This window comes from Bacillus rossius, chromosome 3, assembly GCF_032445375.1.
Source record: "Bacillus rossius redtenbacheri isolate Brsri chromosome 3, Brsri_v3, whole genome shotgun sequence".
Classification (NCBI taxonomy): domain Eukaryota; kingdom Metazoa; phylum Arthropoda; class Insecta; order Phasmatodea; family Bacillidae; genus Bacillus; species Bacillus rossius.
Window position 1 is genome coordinate 63,975,432 of NC_086332.1, and position 14,771 is coordinate 63,990,202.

The following is a 14,771-nucleotide window of genomic DNA, read 5'->3' on the forward strand; positions in this document are numbered from 1 at the left end:
GTTGTCTGTTAAGTCGGTTTACGGACGATAGTTTAACGTGACAACTTCATAACAAAAAATTGATGAAATGATTGTATACTTTTATGAATAAAATTGAATCATTTCTATTGAATTATCACTATTTTGTATGGATACAAAGAAGGAGTGAAATGAAATATACCATTTAATTGATAAATTTACTTTTATTTGCACTCATTAATTCAAATATGTTTATTACTTTAACGAAGAGATTATATTAACTATAACTTTTATACATGTTTGCTATTTAACTTCTTCCAATCTGTGTTATTCTGTTAAGGATAGGACGATGATAGGAAAAGTAGGAAACGAACGGGAGTGTTTCAAGTTTAATGTGCCTCGAAAAAGTCAAATCGATGGTTGTTACAATCGAGTGTAAGAGAGATAGATGCGGCGCAAGCGTACAATAGGTGTAACGGGACACAGCGTAACGGGACAATGTGCGTTACGGGACACTTTTTCGTGTGTGCAGCCGGCGTTCATCGATTTATTAGACGTTGTTACGTCAATAACGTTTACCTAATATCTGGTGAAAATTTATATGATCGAGTCTTTCAGTACTTGCCAGTGATGTGCAAACCTCTAACCTCAGTAACCAGCAATTTTATGTGTGCTCATGTTGCAAATGAACTTAAAATACGAAACTCGAACACAAAATTTAACGTCTAATGCTTTAAAATAATGCATAGCTTGATAGATATACAAAAAAGGTGTTTTCAGATACATTTATTGACGCGAATCATGCGTAGTTTCCTACCAGTCGCTGGAATTCGCTGCCGGAGAAGCCACATCGACTAAGAATCATTCGTTTTGGAGATCGATGTTTAGAAAAAAATCGAAATAGATGTATAATACAACTGATTCGATAAAAGTAAAAAAAAATATCTTTAAAAAATTTCTAAACACAGGGTAATACCTAAATTTCGGCATGGAATTTTATTTAAAAAATTTCCTATCTTATTGCAATTCAGTAAAAAGTTAATACTACAAAGTTTTACTTTGTCTCTATCATATTTAGTTAGCGTCATCAGCCACTGATTGCAACACCGTAGTTACACACTTCCGTTCCATGCGTCTTCCGTATCATTTATCGATATTACTCCAACCAAATGCTGTATACCGAGAGCTAAGATGTTTACACATCAAAAACTTGTGCTCTGACAACACATGCAAGAGAACTATTGAAATAATTTAACAGGCAAAATCTAAAAATTAGTATTAGTAGCAATATTGTAAGCCCGAGCCTTAAGAGTGGGTCTTTTTTTTTTAATATTGTAGTCAATGTATTATATTAGTTGTAAATATTGTTACGAGTGGGGAAAACCGGTTTGTAAGGATAGCCCAATTAATTTTTACAGTTTTATTTGCTACTAATATTTACATTACTAATTAAATAACTACACCTATTGCCTGTTCACAAATCACTAAGTATTGCACTCCTCGCCGAACTCGCACTTCACTCTCTCGCCTTTTGGAACTCCCGCAGAGACCGGCGTCGCCGCTTTTATACCCATTTGCCGTCTTTCTGGAACTGACTGGAGTGGTTGCGACGTGTCGCGTTATCCCGGGCCGACCCGACGATCGAACACTCCGGAATAGCGGCGCATTATCCACGCCACTCTATTCCCAGGCTACCAGGGGACAGACAACAGCGCGAGGAAGGAGGGCGCGGAGGCAGAGGGGTGGCGAGGCCCGGCCGCCCTAATCCCCCAACGGTAAGCGCGCATGACGTCAGTGATGCCGTGAGGAACTACCGCTGGAAGGCTCGCTCAGGTACCTGGCGCGCGTCGCGGCCCTGCTTCCCAGTTCGTAACAAAATAATTTTTTTACTCACGTATGTTACATCCTGAGTAATAAAATTATTCAGGCATATTCGCACATTCAACTGCTATCAGTGTGTAAAATTTGAATGGTTATAGCTGCTGTACAAGTATGTAAAAACATAATTTAATGTGTGTTAATTTACACAAAATCTAATATTCTACATCTATTCTAAGCTGTAACTGATGGAGATACGACAAATACCACGGGACTGAAATTGTTTACATAAAAAAATTCGATACGATGGCATAAAGAGCATTTTAATAAATCTTACTGTATGGCAAAAATGTGCACCTAGAGAAAGGTCTGCGATTTTTAAGGTGTGTTGCTATTTTGAATTTTGTTCGGGATTGAAAATTACAGGTTTTTTTTAATTTCAGTAGGAAACGGATTCAAACCATACGTTGACCAAATTTCACATTTCTAACTAATCTGTAAGCGTGATAGAATCTATACAGGTAAGACAGTCAATCAGTCAGTCAGTGAGACCCACCTGGGGTTGTAGGGTTTAGTAGCTAATAACTCGCGGCTTCGCTTGTGTAATCTCAGGGTATCGCTGATATCTTATCATTGAAAGAAAATTATGTGATATTTTCAAACATTTTTAATAAAGAAATAGATACAATGAATCTTCAGAAGTGTTAAAGATTTGATTTAAAAAAATAAGAAAGATTTTATAATGTGGTTTTGTGTAAGCCTTTTAATTTTCTTTTCTTTTAGATTCTGATTTATTTATTTATTTTTTATGATTTTTACTAACAAACAGACAAGCCGACAAACACAATTATTTTACATTTTTATAATAGTGTAGATTAGATAAATATGTACGTATTAGATAAGCTACAAATTAAAATTTTTTCAAACTTTAATGACAGCCATAGTGATGGCATTCTGCAGACACAGTGATACACTGAACTGCTATAAGCGTGCCAAATTTGATGACTGTGGCTGGTCTACAAATATGAAAACAATAAAATAATATATGAAAAATGTACACTAATCTAGTTTGTAGCTAAAGATAAGTTACAACCGATCTAGAAGTGATAAAACATCATAGGACCAAAATTTTACGTAGTTCTTTTCTAATTTTCTAAGCCTACGAAAGTTGAAGACTGTAGCTGTTAGTTTTGGGCTGTTTGTATTGTGTTACAGGGACGTTAGAAAAGGTCCCGGGCCCGCTAGAACTCCCTAGTAGGCGCGTCCTTGCTCCAAGATACAGTGAAATGCCTCAGTCAGGGGTGCAACTGCGGGATGATAAGTGCGACCCTCGCTGGTGCTTCTATTGCGAAATCGCCTCTAAGCACATGGCTCTGATCTAGCGCGCAGTCTTTACGTCGTGCATAGGGAAACTATACATTCTGTGTAGTAATAATAATATTTTAAGGCTTGCATATGGAGATATAGGTGTACTACAAGTCTCTTGAGTGCTTTCAAGAATAATATCAGGGATTTTAATGTTTAAAAATTATTCTGAAAATACGCGGTTAACCTTTCTACTCTTCTAAAAATACAGTTCAATAAAATAAAAAACGGACACAGAAGTACTCATCCACCCTCAGCGTATTCTTAAATGCCTTTCGTAAACGGACACCATACTGATAGGTATATTGTACCTTTTTAAATCGCGTGGTTGTTTCCGAATCTCTGTGCTGTATGTGTTCTCAGGTGTAATCTGTCTCACGTTTCGATTGCAGTACAGAGCGAATGGCACCCACTGTTGTCAGATTGATACTACCAGGTTGCTCAACATTAAAATACTTTTTTTTCAATAAGTTTTAATATTTTTTCCAATTTTACTGTTTGTGTATTTTTCTAAGACAGTAAAATAGTGTATTTTGACAGTTTCATTACAGGTGTATAAATTCTGAAAGAAAAATATCACACAATTATTTCACAGGAGAAACTATCTCTAGTAGTCGGTGACTATTAACAAGACATTCCATTAACTATGTACTGTTGTGACCAGAGCCAAAAATTTTATATTAAATTATATAAAGAAATTTGATGCCAAAATGGTGGTCTAGATGAAATAAAACAATAAAAAAGATTTATTAGAAAATTTTAATTATAAATTTTCCCTTTAAAAATGTAGTTGATTTATTTTTGATAAAAAAAAATTAATCATGGAGTTGTGTCTAAAACATTTTTTGCTCTTTGGGTGTATCTGGCAACAAATCTCACTGAAACAAGAACAGCGCTAATAGCAGCTTTTGTGCATTGGAAAGAGAGAGTAATTCTAAAGAAGAGACAAGCTACAGCCGGGGGTCTTAAGAAACCACGTTCAGGACCACGGACATGCCGGATTAACGATTCTACGGATTATCAAATGTCAATATTGTTTTAACAGAAATATCAATATATATTATACAGTACAATGGTATTTAAAACAAGTTCTCATAAGCTGCTCTATTGAGAAAAAAAATTCAGATGAGCGTTGGTCTTCGAAAAATCATTACTATAATTTACCCATGAAATGAGAAAAGTGAAATGTAACCCGCTATAAAACAGGAAACACTGTACTAAAATGAAAACCGACAGAAGCATAAACTTTATGGGAACTCAAAACACTTGCAGCGCAGTAATATGACGTGGTGAACAAGGTCGACAGCTACGATACCCGAAAACAATTCGAACGCAAGCGGCTGAATTAGTGATGTCGGATCACAGTGTACTGAACATTACAATGCTGAATAAAACCCGTTCGTTCTTTAAATGATTCATGCAATGGGGAATTTTGATTTTATATCATTTCTTAGGTTTGCGCCATTTCAGTTTTGCACTTTTTGTCGTGGAAATAATTCAATAACCCAAATTAACAAATAAAATTTGAAAAATAAACGCACAGAGAACAAGCCTAAATCAGCTATGACAAACAGATAAACCCAACGATGTTCCTAAACAGGTATTATGGACAACACTGAGTCGTCAGGCACAAGAAGACTGATCAATATGCTTGTGCCTGATGACGGTAACAGATGCCAGTTCCCGAAACGTCGCAACTGTTTTGTCATAGGAAACGCACTGTGTTTGTCGGTGTTTTCGTCGTTGTGTTGTCCATAATATCTGTTTATCTTCATCGTTGTTTTCGTATATTTGCTGCGTTGTCCAGGTTTTATTTTTGTCTACCTGCATTTACTGTAATTGTAACCGTCTCGTTGTTAGCCCACTTAGTTAATCTATGTTGTTATTATTTTTTTAATGACTGAATTCCTTCCACGGAATTTTTATGCTGTCTGATATTTAAGTTTGAATGTGTTCGCCTGTGTTGTCGTCGTTGTGTTGTCTATAATACCTGTTTAGGTATATCGTTGGGTATATCTGTTTGACATAGCTGATTTAGGTTTGTTCTCTGTGGATTTATGTTTTAATTTTATATCTTAATTTGCGTTCTTGAATTTTTTCATGACAATCATTGCAAAATTTGCAATGGCTTATACTCAATAAAAAAATACTGTTCATCATAGACTACGTACATTGTTTTTCTTCATACGAAACACTATATAAAGAAAAAAATTAAGAAATAACTGCCTAACCCTTCTCTTAGTTGGGTTATTTGTATTTTCTCCTTGCAACTCGTCCGTTCTGAGGAACGCCGGCAGTTCCGTCCTTCGATCTTTCTTTCTTTATGCTCCGGCTAGGACAGGGTAAGATCACGGCAATTGAATTCAAAAAATGGCCGCTCGTATAACTTGGCTGCTGTAGTTAAATTTCTGACGATTTTAACACATTACTTATTAATTTACTATCCGATTCTAATTCCATCGTAAATTAATGTCGGGCGTGTTCAATGATCAAACCATTTCGTGCCCTCCACAGGCCGATGCAACTCCCTGGGGTCGGAGTTCACGCTTCAGACCCCAGAACTGAATCATATACTCAGGGGCGCAGCCGGGGCGGGGGGGGGGGGGGGGTAGGGGTTCTAACCCCGCCTTAGCTGCCATTTTTTTCTTATCTGAAAGCAGGTTAGCTAAAAGCCATTGAATATATATAACTTATAGAAGTCGCGAGGGGATAGGATTTATTATTCCAATTTTCGGATCCAAAACTGAGGTAGTTGTTAGCTCCGCCGCTAGACAGCTCTTCTTTCCACAAGAGGGTACTCGTAGTTACCAGCTTCCACGCCAGAGCGCTGTAGCGTCGCTTTTTTCAAGGTCGTGCGCGTAATTCTCTGTTTCACTCTATCGAGAGGCGGTGCCTTTTGTTGAAATCCGAGCGCTTAGATACCGGCGGGCGCAACTGTATTGGAGGAGTACGGCCACCGAAAAAAAAAAAGTGCGGTTAAAAGATGCCAACATCAAAAATTAAGTTTTAATAATAAGAAAACTACAGAAATTTCTTAAAGCGTATTAGATTGGAATGTACAGTATAGTGTACATTCCCACTGACATTCGTAGTTCAGAATTTATAAAATGTTGTGTTAACGGAGTGGCGCATTGAGTAAAATGGCAAAACATAATTTGGAATAATTCTTGACAACGTTGAATGATTTTGGTAGCTATGAAACAACTATGGCTGCGATGACTGTTCAAACGCGTGCACGTGTTGTTATTAGTAACTGAAACTAATGGTATGATGTCATACTTTGTGGCTATGCAGTTTATAATTTTTTTAACATAAAATGAAGCATTTTTACATAATGTTTTGGTTGTTTCGTAATTCAAAATAAATAATCTTAAACGTTATATGGTGAATATTCCCAGTAGCGAATGACCACAAAAAAAAAAATCAATTTTGCCAACATAGATCTGAAAAGTTAACGATTTACTATGTTAAGTTGCTTATAAATAACGCACATTTCCCGGATCTCCAAAGAAAATAAGTGTTTGTTATAGCATTGAGTTCCCACTCTTTACATTCCTTGCTTTGAGGTTAGATGCACAAGTTAAGCCCGGGCTACATTCGCAATAGCAAGCAAACAGCACAGACGCACAGAAGTTCAACATACACTATTAGATATGAGCTGCCACATTGGCAAATAGCACGCGCACAGAAAAATAGCACAGGATCGGCGCACAGAAAGTTCATTAACTTTTAACTTTTAGGTTATTTTCTGTGCGCGACCATGGTGGTAGCCAATCAGCAAACAGTTTTAAGTACTACTCGAGTGGGCTTATAAAAGAACAATTGTCACGAAAGTATTGGTGCTCTTGACTTGAGTAGTTTGTTATTGTTTTCAAACACGCGATAACATAAAAATGGAAGGCACATTTGATAGCTTTTTGATAGCTGTAATAGAAAGTAAAAATATTTTGTATGACAGGGGATCCGCAGGATACAAAAATGAAGAAGCTAAATTAAATGCTTGGAAGTCTGTGTCTGAATGTGTTAAGGAAGCCGGATTTGAAATAAACAGTGATATATATTTTTGAATGCTCATTGTGTTTTGTACGTAAACTTTGAAATATTTAAAATATTTCTGGCTTTAACGAAAACCGTACCACAATAACAACACACGAATCTAAACAAACGTCACGTATGCCAACTTCAGTGACCAAAATTGTGAACGGGAGTTTTATATTTAAAAAACTTTTTTGAATGCTTTCGGTATTATTTTGTGTTGTGTTGTGCGTGAATGTAGCACCAAGCTCTCTGCTATCTCTGTGCGTGTGTGCTATCTGTGTGCTGTTTGCGTGCTATTGCGAATGTATCCCGGCCTTTATGCTCGTAAAAACGATGCGCAAGTATTTTGAATACAAATATATTTTCTTTTAATAACCGAAAGGTAAATATTATTTCCATGAAATATAATACAATTCTTTAAACACAGACAACATATAAGAGCTATTTTTTGTTTATTATTCCATCTGGCGTGATAAATATTATATTTTAAAAACTGTTTGTGGATTTTTAATATAAAATAAATATTTATTTATGACATCAATTTAAATTGTTCAAAAAATTCACTTTGGTATGAATTAAACCAAATTCATGTTATCCAGGGCACAAAATTAGAAACTACCAAAAAAGATTATTTACATTGCTGTTTTGTGTAAATCTGTGCACGGACTTAGTAAGTGACATATTTATAATTCCTCATTTTAGCAACCCATTTTAACACAAGAGAAAAATGCTTTTATACTAAAAAATTATTATTTTAAACCATTAATTAGCAGGAAACATGTATGAATAATCTATTTAAATTTGCATTTGAACAGTGAATATTATTTTGCAATAATAAATATTTTTATCATCGTATATTACTGATGAAAAGTTTGTATTTCCATCTAATCAGAAGTATTATGACACAGTTAATTAAATTGCTTTACAAGTTTTTATTCACATGAAAATCATTAAAAATTGGTTGGGAAGTTATATAAATATACCAAAACAAATCATTATACATACAATTTTATTATCTTAGTGGATTTAAATTAATGGTGTCCCAGTGACAACTGCGAAGAAAAAAGTCTTGCGAAAGGTTTCCTCGTAATTGAAATTCGTCAAAAAAAACTATCTCTCATTTTTGGTGACATTTCTGACAAGTGGTACGATGAAATTTGAAACTGGTAAATGAATGTTGTGAAGCAATAAACAAAATATCACATTCGTTAACTAAAAATGCATAATTGTTTTTATTTTATAATAAAAGTGTATCTAATAACCCGTGGCTTTGCTCACGTAATTTCCGGGTATTGCTGATATTCTACCATTTTAAGAAAATATGTATTAAATTTCAAAGATTTTTGAAGAATTATACACAAAGAACTGTCAAGTATAGAACATATTTAATAAATAAAAATATTTTTACGACTTATTTTTAATTGGTTTAGCGTAAGTCTATTTTAACTTTTATTTAAAATTAAGTACCTACCTTATTTTCTATCTCCCGGTTTAGTGACTTTGAGAATATATTTTTCCTTAATGAAATCTTAACTCTTTTCCATCCGACGAAGAAGCCAATTAAAAAATAAACTAAGACCCCCACGCACTTATTGTATGTTAAGACTGCCATCGTTTTAAATTACTTTAATTTTTTTAGTTATAGTCATGCTTAGTATAATAACATAATATGCCTTATTACGCATACATTTCAGTATTCATGAAACCAATGCATTTTTATTTGAAATGTAGAGCAGTTACCAAATTTCTTATCTCGCATATTGATCTTTTGGTATGGCTAGTATTACTTAAACTAAATTTTTGAATTTTCACTGATGCACTGTTTTCCCTTTTCTATGTGATTTAGAAAATATAGCAATATACGTAAACCAATTAAACTAAAATCATCCTGAATTTTTATTACCGAAAAAAGTTAATAAAAAATTTTAATGTGCGTATTTTAATATTGAATTTATATATATATATATATCTTGCCAATACTGATTTAGTGGGTTACATTTTTTTTTATTTTTAAAAATAATATCTACCCCTTTTACTACTTAATAGATAACGTTGAATAAGAAAAGATTGTTTAAGGTATGTTGATTTTCCTTGCCAATATCTAAAAGTAAATTTTTACAAACGCGAAATATAGTTTAAATAAGTATTTTACTTTTAAAATAAAACCATATTTTGAACGTAACACTGACTATTGGCCCAATACAAAGTTTTAATAACTAATTTTCACTTCACTCGGGTACAGAATCCCATCATTCAGTGATTTCCGTGGCTAGCTTCTTTTGGGATTTCATCATTCTCAAACGACGGTAAGGGAAGCTCCTCTTCAAGGTCGCCTAACGATGCTGATAAGACCTGCCGGGTAATTTGAATCGTTGGTCTGGGATTTTCGAGGGGGGGGGGGGGGGGTGAAGGATGATGTCACGACTGGGCTGGTTAACCTAGTTCTGCCAAATACCGCCAGGGGCGTATACGGCCGATACACAGCGATGAAAGCGATCGCAGCGGCGGAGCTTGGAACTACAACAATTCTTCTGAGAAACCGGACAGAAAATTTAACCTGGCCTCGCGACTTCTATACATTATATATATTCAATGCTAAAAGCCTGGGTGTCTTGCTGCCATCACCGGCCACTGCACTGTAGGGGAAGAGTAAGCGAGCCCTACCGATTCTCCTTCCCTTCCCCTACCCCTGTCACCAGGGGCGCAACAACAGGGGGGGCAAGGGTATTTCCCCCCCCCCTCTGAAACCTTGAAGTGGGGGCAAACGGGGGCAAAGAAAGTGCTGTGTAATAAATTTTTAGATGCTTAAATAGCACCATTTTCCACCTTGAAATACAAATTTTCCCGGGGGAGGACCCCCGGAGCCACCGCTATAATAGGGGGGGGGGCATGCTTCTTAACCTCCCCCCCATACACAAATCCTGGCTACGCTACTGCATATACTGAAGGGTGCCGTGACCCTTCTAAGACCGGACACGTCAGTACGCCTCCGAGGCAGTATTGGGACTCTAGTTTACACTCCGCACATTGTCCCTCGAGGAGGCCAGTTCAGCGACCCGGTGCTCTCCTGGTCCACCAACCAGCTCTCATCGAAAATACTAATCCCCACCCCCACAGCCGAGTTTCATATTTGTGGGCAGAGTTTTATTGTGATTTATTTGTAATTGTGACATTTATACAATGGCACATGCATTTCTTAAATCAGAATTATTATTTGTATGATTTTTGAAACTTATTTTTTTTAAAATTTAATATTCAACATATTTTTCTTGAACTTCTCATGTGTGCCAGCTCAGCATTTTTTTCTTTTTTTTTTCTTAGTAAAAAATATGTTACGCAGTTTTTTGCGGTAAATTTTACGATGGATATTTAATTTTCTTTAAGTTTGAACATCCAAGTATAGGTATGTATTTTCGTCTTGATTTAGATGAAAATATAGTCCATTTAGAATAATTTAATTAACATGTGGCAAAAACAATTTTTTTTTGTTTGGATCGACATGCTTCATCGCTTGAATCAAGTAAAATCGTAGTCGTGGACATCTACATAACGAGTTTCCGTGAAGGTTCAGCGTATTTTCAACCGTCGCCCTTTCTTACTTTCGTTTGTATTCATTTAGCGCACCGGTATAATTATCCCTTGTTTTGTTGTTTCCTAAACAATCTTTAGCTATCCAGTTTTTCAAATCAATTTACATTTTGCTCAAGGGTCAAGTTATACTCTCTAGTGAAGTTATCAGTTGACAATGCATGAGATATCTATAATTCTTACACCATACAGTTTCAAAACCATTTCAAAGTTCAGCATGTATTATCGTGTTCATTGATCTAACAAAATATTAACCTTACATATTGTCTACAACTGACAGACTCATTACTTCATTGTTTTTAATATCAACCGATTGAAGGCCCAACAAATCCATAGTTTTGCAGAAACTCAAAAAAATATTTTAACCATTAATTACTTTAAAAAAATACCTTCAACAGTGTTGTAGATAAATCCCTAAACTTTATTATGTATTATGAATTAAATTTAAAATAAATTAAAACCACAATTTGCTTAAATATTTCAAATGACAATTTAAAAACTCACACGAAGTTCATCGTTGGACCAAAATTTAATTTGGGTCGTTAGAATCTTATTACTCAAATAATAGCAGCAGATGGATGTTAACTTTTACGTGGACGACCTATTTCAAGTTGGCGACCACATATGGGAATTTCGAGTTCAAAATTTGTCAAACATTAGTGCTTATTTGTGACGAAGAAAACATAATTTTTGCAACATTACATAAAAGGTTTTAGGAAATAGTAAGTTGGTTGTCAAGTTGACGACCACCATTGGATATATTATATTTTCGGTAATCGTTTCTACACCAACAATTAGTTCAATTTGTGCTACTACCGGCCAAAATTTCGAAATTTGTGCAATGTAAACAAAATAGTTATAGCGCTTGATATGTTTGTGCAAATTGATAGACAGCAATCACACATCGGAATACCGAACTGAAATTGTCAATAGTTGGTGCTTCATTTGTGCTTATTTACGTTGTGTGGTCGCTATCTGTCAATTTGCCACAAACATATAAAGTGCTATAACTATTTGTTTACATAGCACAAGTTTCGAAATCTCTGTTTAATGTAGCACAAATTTTTCGAAATCTTGCTTTTAAGTAGTACAAATTGAGTAGTAATTCGTCGTGTAGAACCGATTACCGAAAACTAATATTTTCAATGGGTGGTCGCCAACTTGACGACCAACATACTATTTGCTAAAACATTTTCCGTAATGTAGCACTAATAATATGTTTTCTACGGCACAAATTAGCACAAATCGATCACTAACTTTTTACATATTTTGAATTCGAAATTATAATTCGTGATCGCCAACTTGGCACAAGTACTCGCACATCGCGACCAACGGGTGAAGGACAGGAGTAAACTAATATGACGATGTATCACTCTGTTACAGTCTGTTGATCTCTTTCGAAAGACTGACGAGAAAGCAGTTTATGTGGGATTCGCAGCTAAAAAAATCTAGTCATGTGGCCTCACTCAATTCAATTATAATGTATTCCTTGAAAGTAGTATAGGAGAATATGTCCGGGCACAGGCACCAGGCGGTGGTGCTGGTGCCGTGGAGCCGGCAGATTGCTCTGACGTCACGGCGGCCATTTGGACTCAAAAACTCCTCAAAATTCCTCAAAAATTACTCAAAATTACTCAAAAATTCCCGTTTTCAGGAAAAATTTCTCGTTTTCTTCCTCAAGAATTCAAAAAATTAGGATTTCGAAAAACCTCAAAAGTCATTTTGCCTTAGAAAGAACACCTTGTCCATATAGAGGCTTAAGCATCCATGTCTACAGCCTCCGATAAGCCTCTGATGTCATCATGGATTATTTCATCATGTCATATGACGTCACCGTTGAAATTTCCGTTACGACCACCATCTTGAAAATCTTTATTTATTATCCGATATTAATAAAAAAATTTAAATAAAAAAAAATAATTAAATTTTAATAAAAATATTTTTAAAAACATACATATACGGCATGGAGTTCGGAGTCCTCGGTTCGAACCCGGTGAGGACAAAAAATAAAAATGGCGACCGAACCTTCCTCCAAGGAAGCCGCTGGCAGACTGACTCCCCCACCACTTATGTCAAAGTATATATATATATATATATATATATATATATCGTCATGTCTGCCATCTTAAAAATCCGTAATTTTAATGCTAGAAATTCGGGAAAATTTTTAAAAATTAATAAAAAAATTAATCGATCGAATCGAATAATAAAAATTTAATGAAATATTACTTAAAAACCACTGTTGCACTTATTGTTACGGTCGCCATATTGGATTATATTAATGTTGAATGTTTCGTTACGTCCGCCTTCTTGGTTGAGTACGATGGTATCGTTACACTTTACGTTACGACCGCCATATTGGATCCTATTAATGTTGCATGTTTATTTACGGCCGCCATCTTGAAAATCCCTAATTTAAATCCTAGAAATTCCGAAACAATTCAAAAAAAATATTTTAAAAATTGCTTTCTTCAAATGTTTAGTTATTTAAACGATTTCGGTCCTCGGTTCTATTTCCGGCGAGAGTAAACCACTAATTTATTAATGTATTAAAAAAATTCTCAATTAAAAATAATAAAAACATCTTACTCCACACCCAACATATTGAATTATGTCACCACTCTATCAATTATTGTTACGGACGCCATCTTGAACATCTTTATTTATTATCCGATTTTAATGAAAAAGTTCAAAATTCAGCAAAAAATTAACTTATTAGAATACTGATTGATTAGATCGATTCCCGTCCTTGGTTCGAAACCGGTAAGAGCAAAAAATAAAAAATACAACAGATCCTTCCTCCACAGAAGCTACCTAGACTGGCCTCACACCACCAATACCAAGGTATATATCGTCAACTGGTATGAAGTCATGTCTGCCACCTTGTCTTCGCCCGCTGGAGGCCGCCATCTTGTTTTCGTCCACTAGAGTGTGCTAGCGCCATGTTAGTATAATTTTCTGTTCACCTTACCTTTAACCTCGACTGTTGGCATTTAACTTTGACCTTGACCTTGAACTTTGACCTTGACCTTTGACCTTGACCTTGAACTTTGACCTTGAAATTTGTCCTTGACATTGAAATTTGATCTTGCCCTTGAAAATAGTCCTTGATCTTGAACTTTGTCTTTGGTTTTTAAATTTGACCTTGACCTTGACGACCATCATGGATCCGATATTTTGTGTTTAGTACTCGCTACCAGGAATGATAGTTAACATATATTACCCGCTAGAGGATATTGCCACCATCTAGTTTTTGGCTGCTGGAGGACTCCATCTTGTGTGTGTACTTCTCTGATAAGAGTACATTACCATCATACATGTTTAAGTTTTACCCGCTAGAGTCCGGTAATAATTTACTATTACTGTGACACCCGAGATCTTATCATTTGGGTGCCATTTGGGAATTTGTAATTATTTAGCTAGAAATTCCGGGGGGGGGGGGGAATTCTTCAACAAATTCACTCATTAAAGTAATGATTAATTATATCGATTCCTGTTCTTGGTTCAATCCCTGGATGATGCAAAAAAATAATTTTATGTAAAAAAATAATAATTTCAATAAATCATTATCAAAGTCCTAAAAGAGACTTAAAATCATCTACTGCCATCATACTATAAATCATTACGACTGCCATCTTAGATATTTGTATTTATTGACTTAATATTATTTCTGGAAAAATTCCAAAATTCACCTAAAAAATCACACATTACTTTACATATTGAATCGATACTTGGTTCGATCTATGAACGAAGCTAAAAATAAATTTTATTTAAATACCAGAAAATGGCCAGGTTCGAGAAATAAAACCCCGCAAGTTCTTTTACAAACATAAAATATATATTACATCAAGTCATAATTTCTATTCTACTACAGAAACACTTGCGAAAGCCAGCATTCTTATAAACATTTAGCCCTGCATAGGCGTGAAATGACTTATTCTTAGCTAGAATCGGTTTATACTAGACAGAGATCAACCAGAACTTTTACTGACATAGTCCTCCTC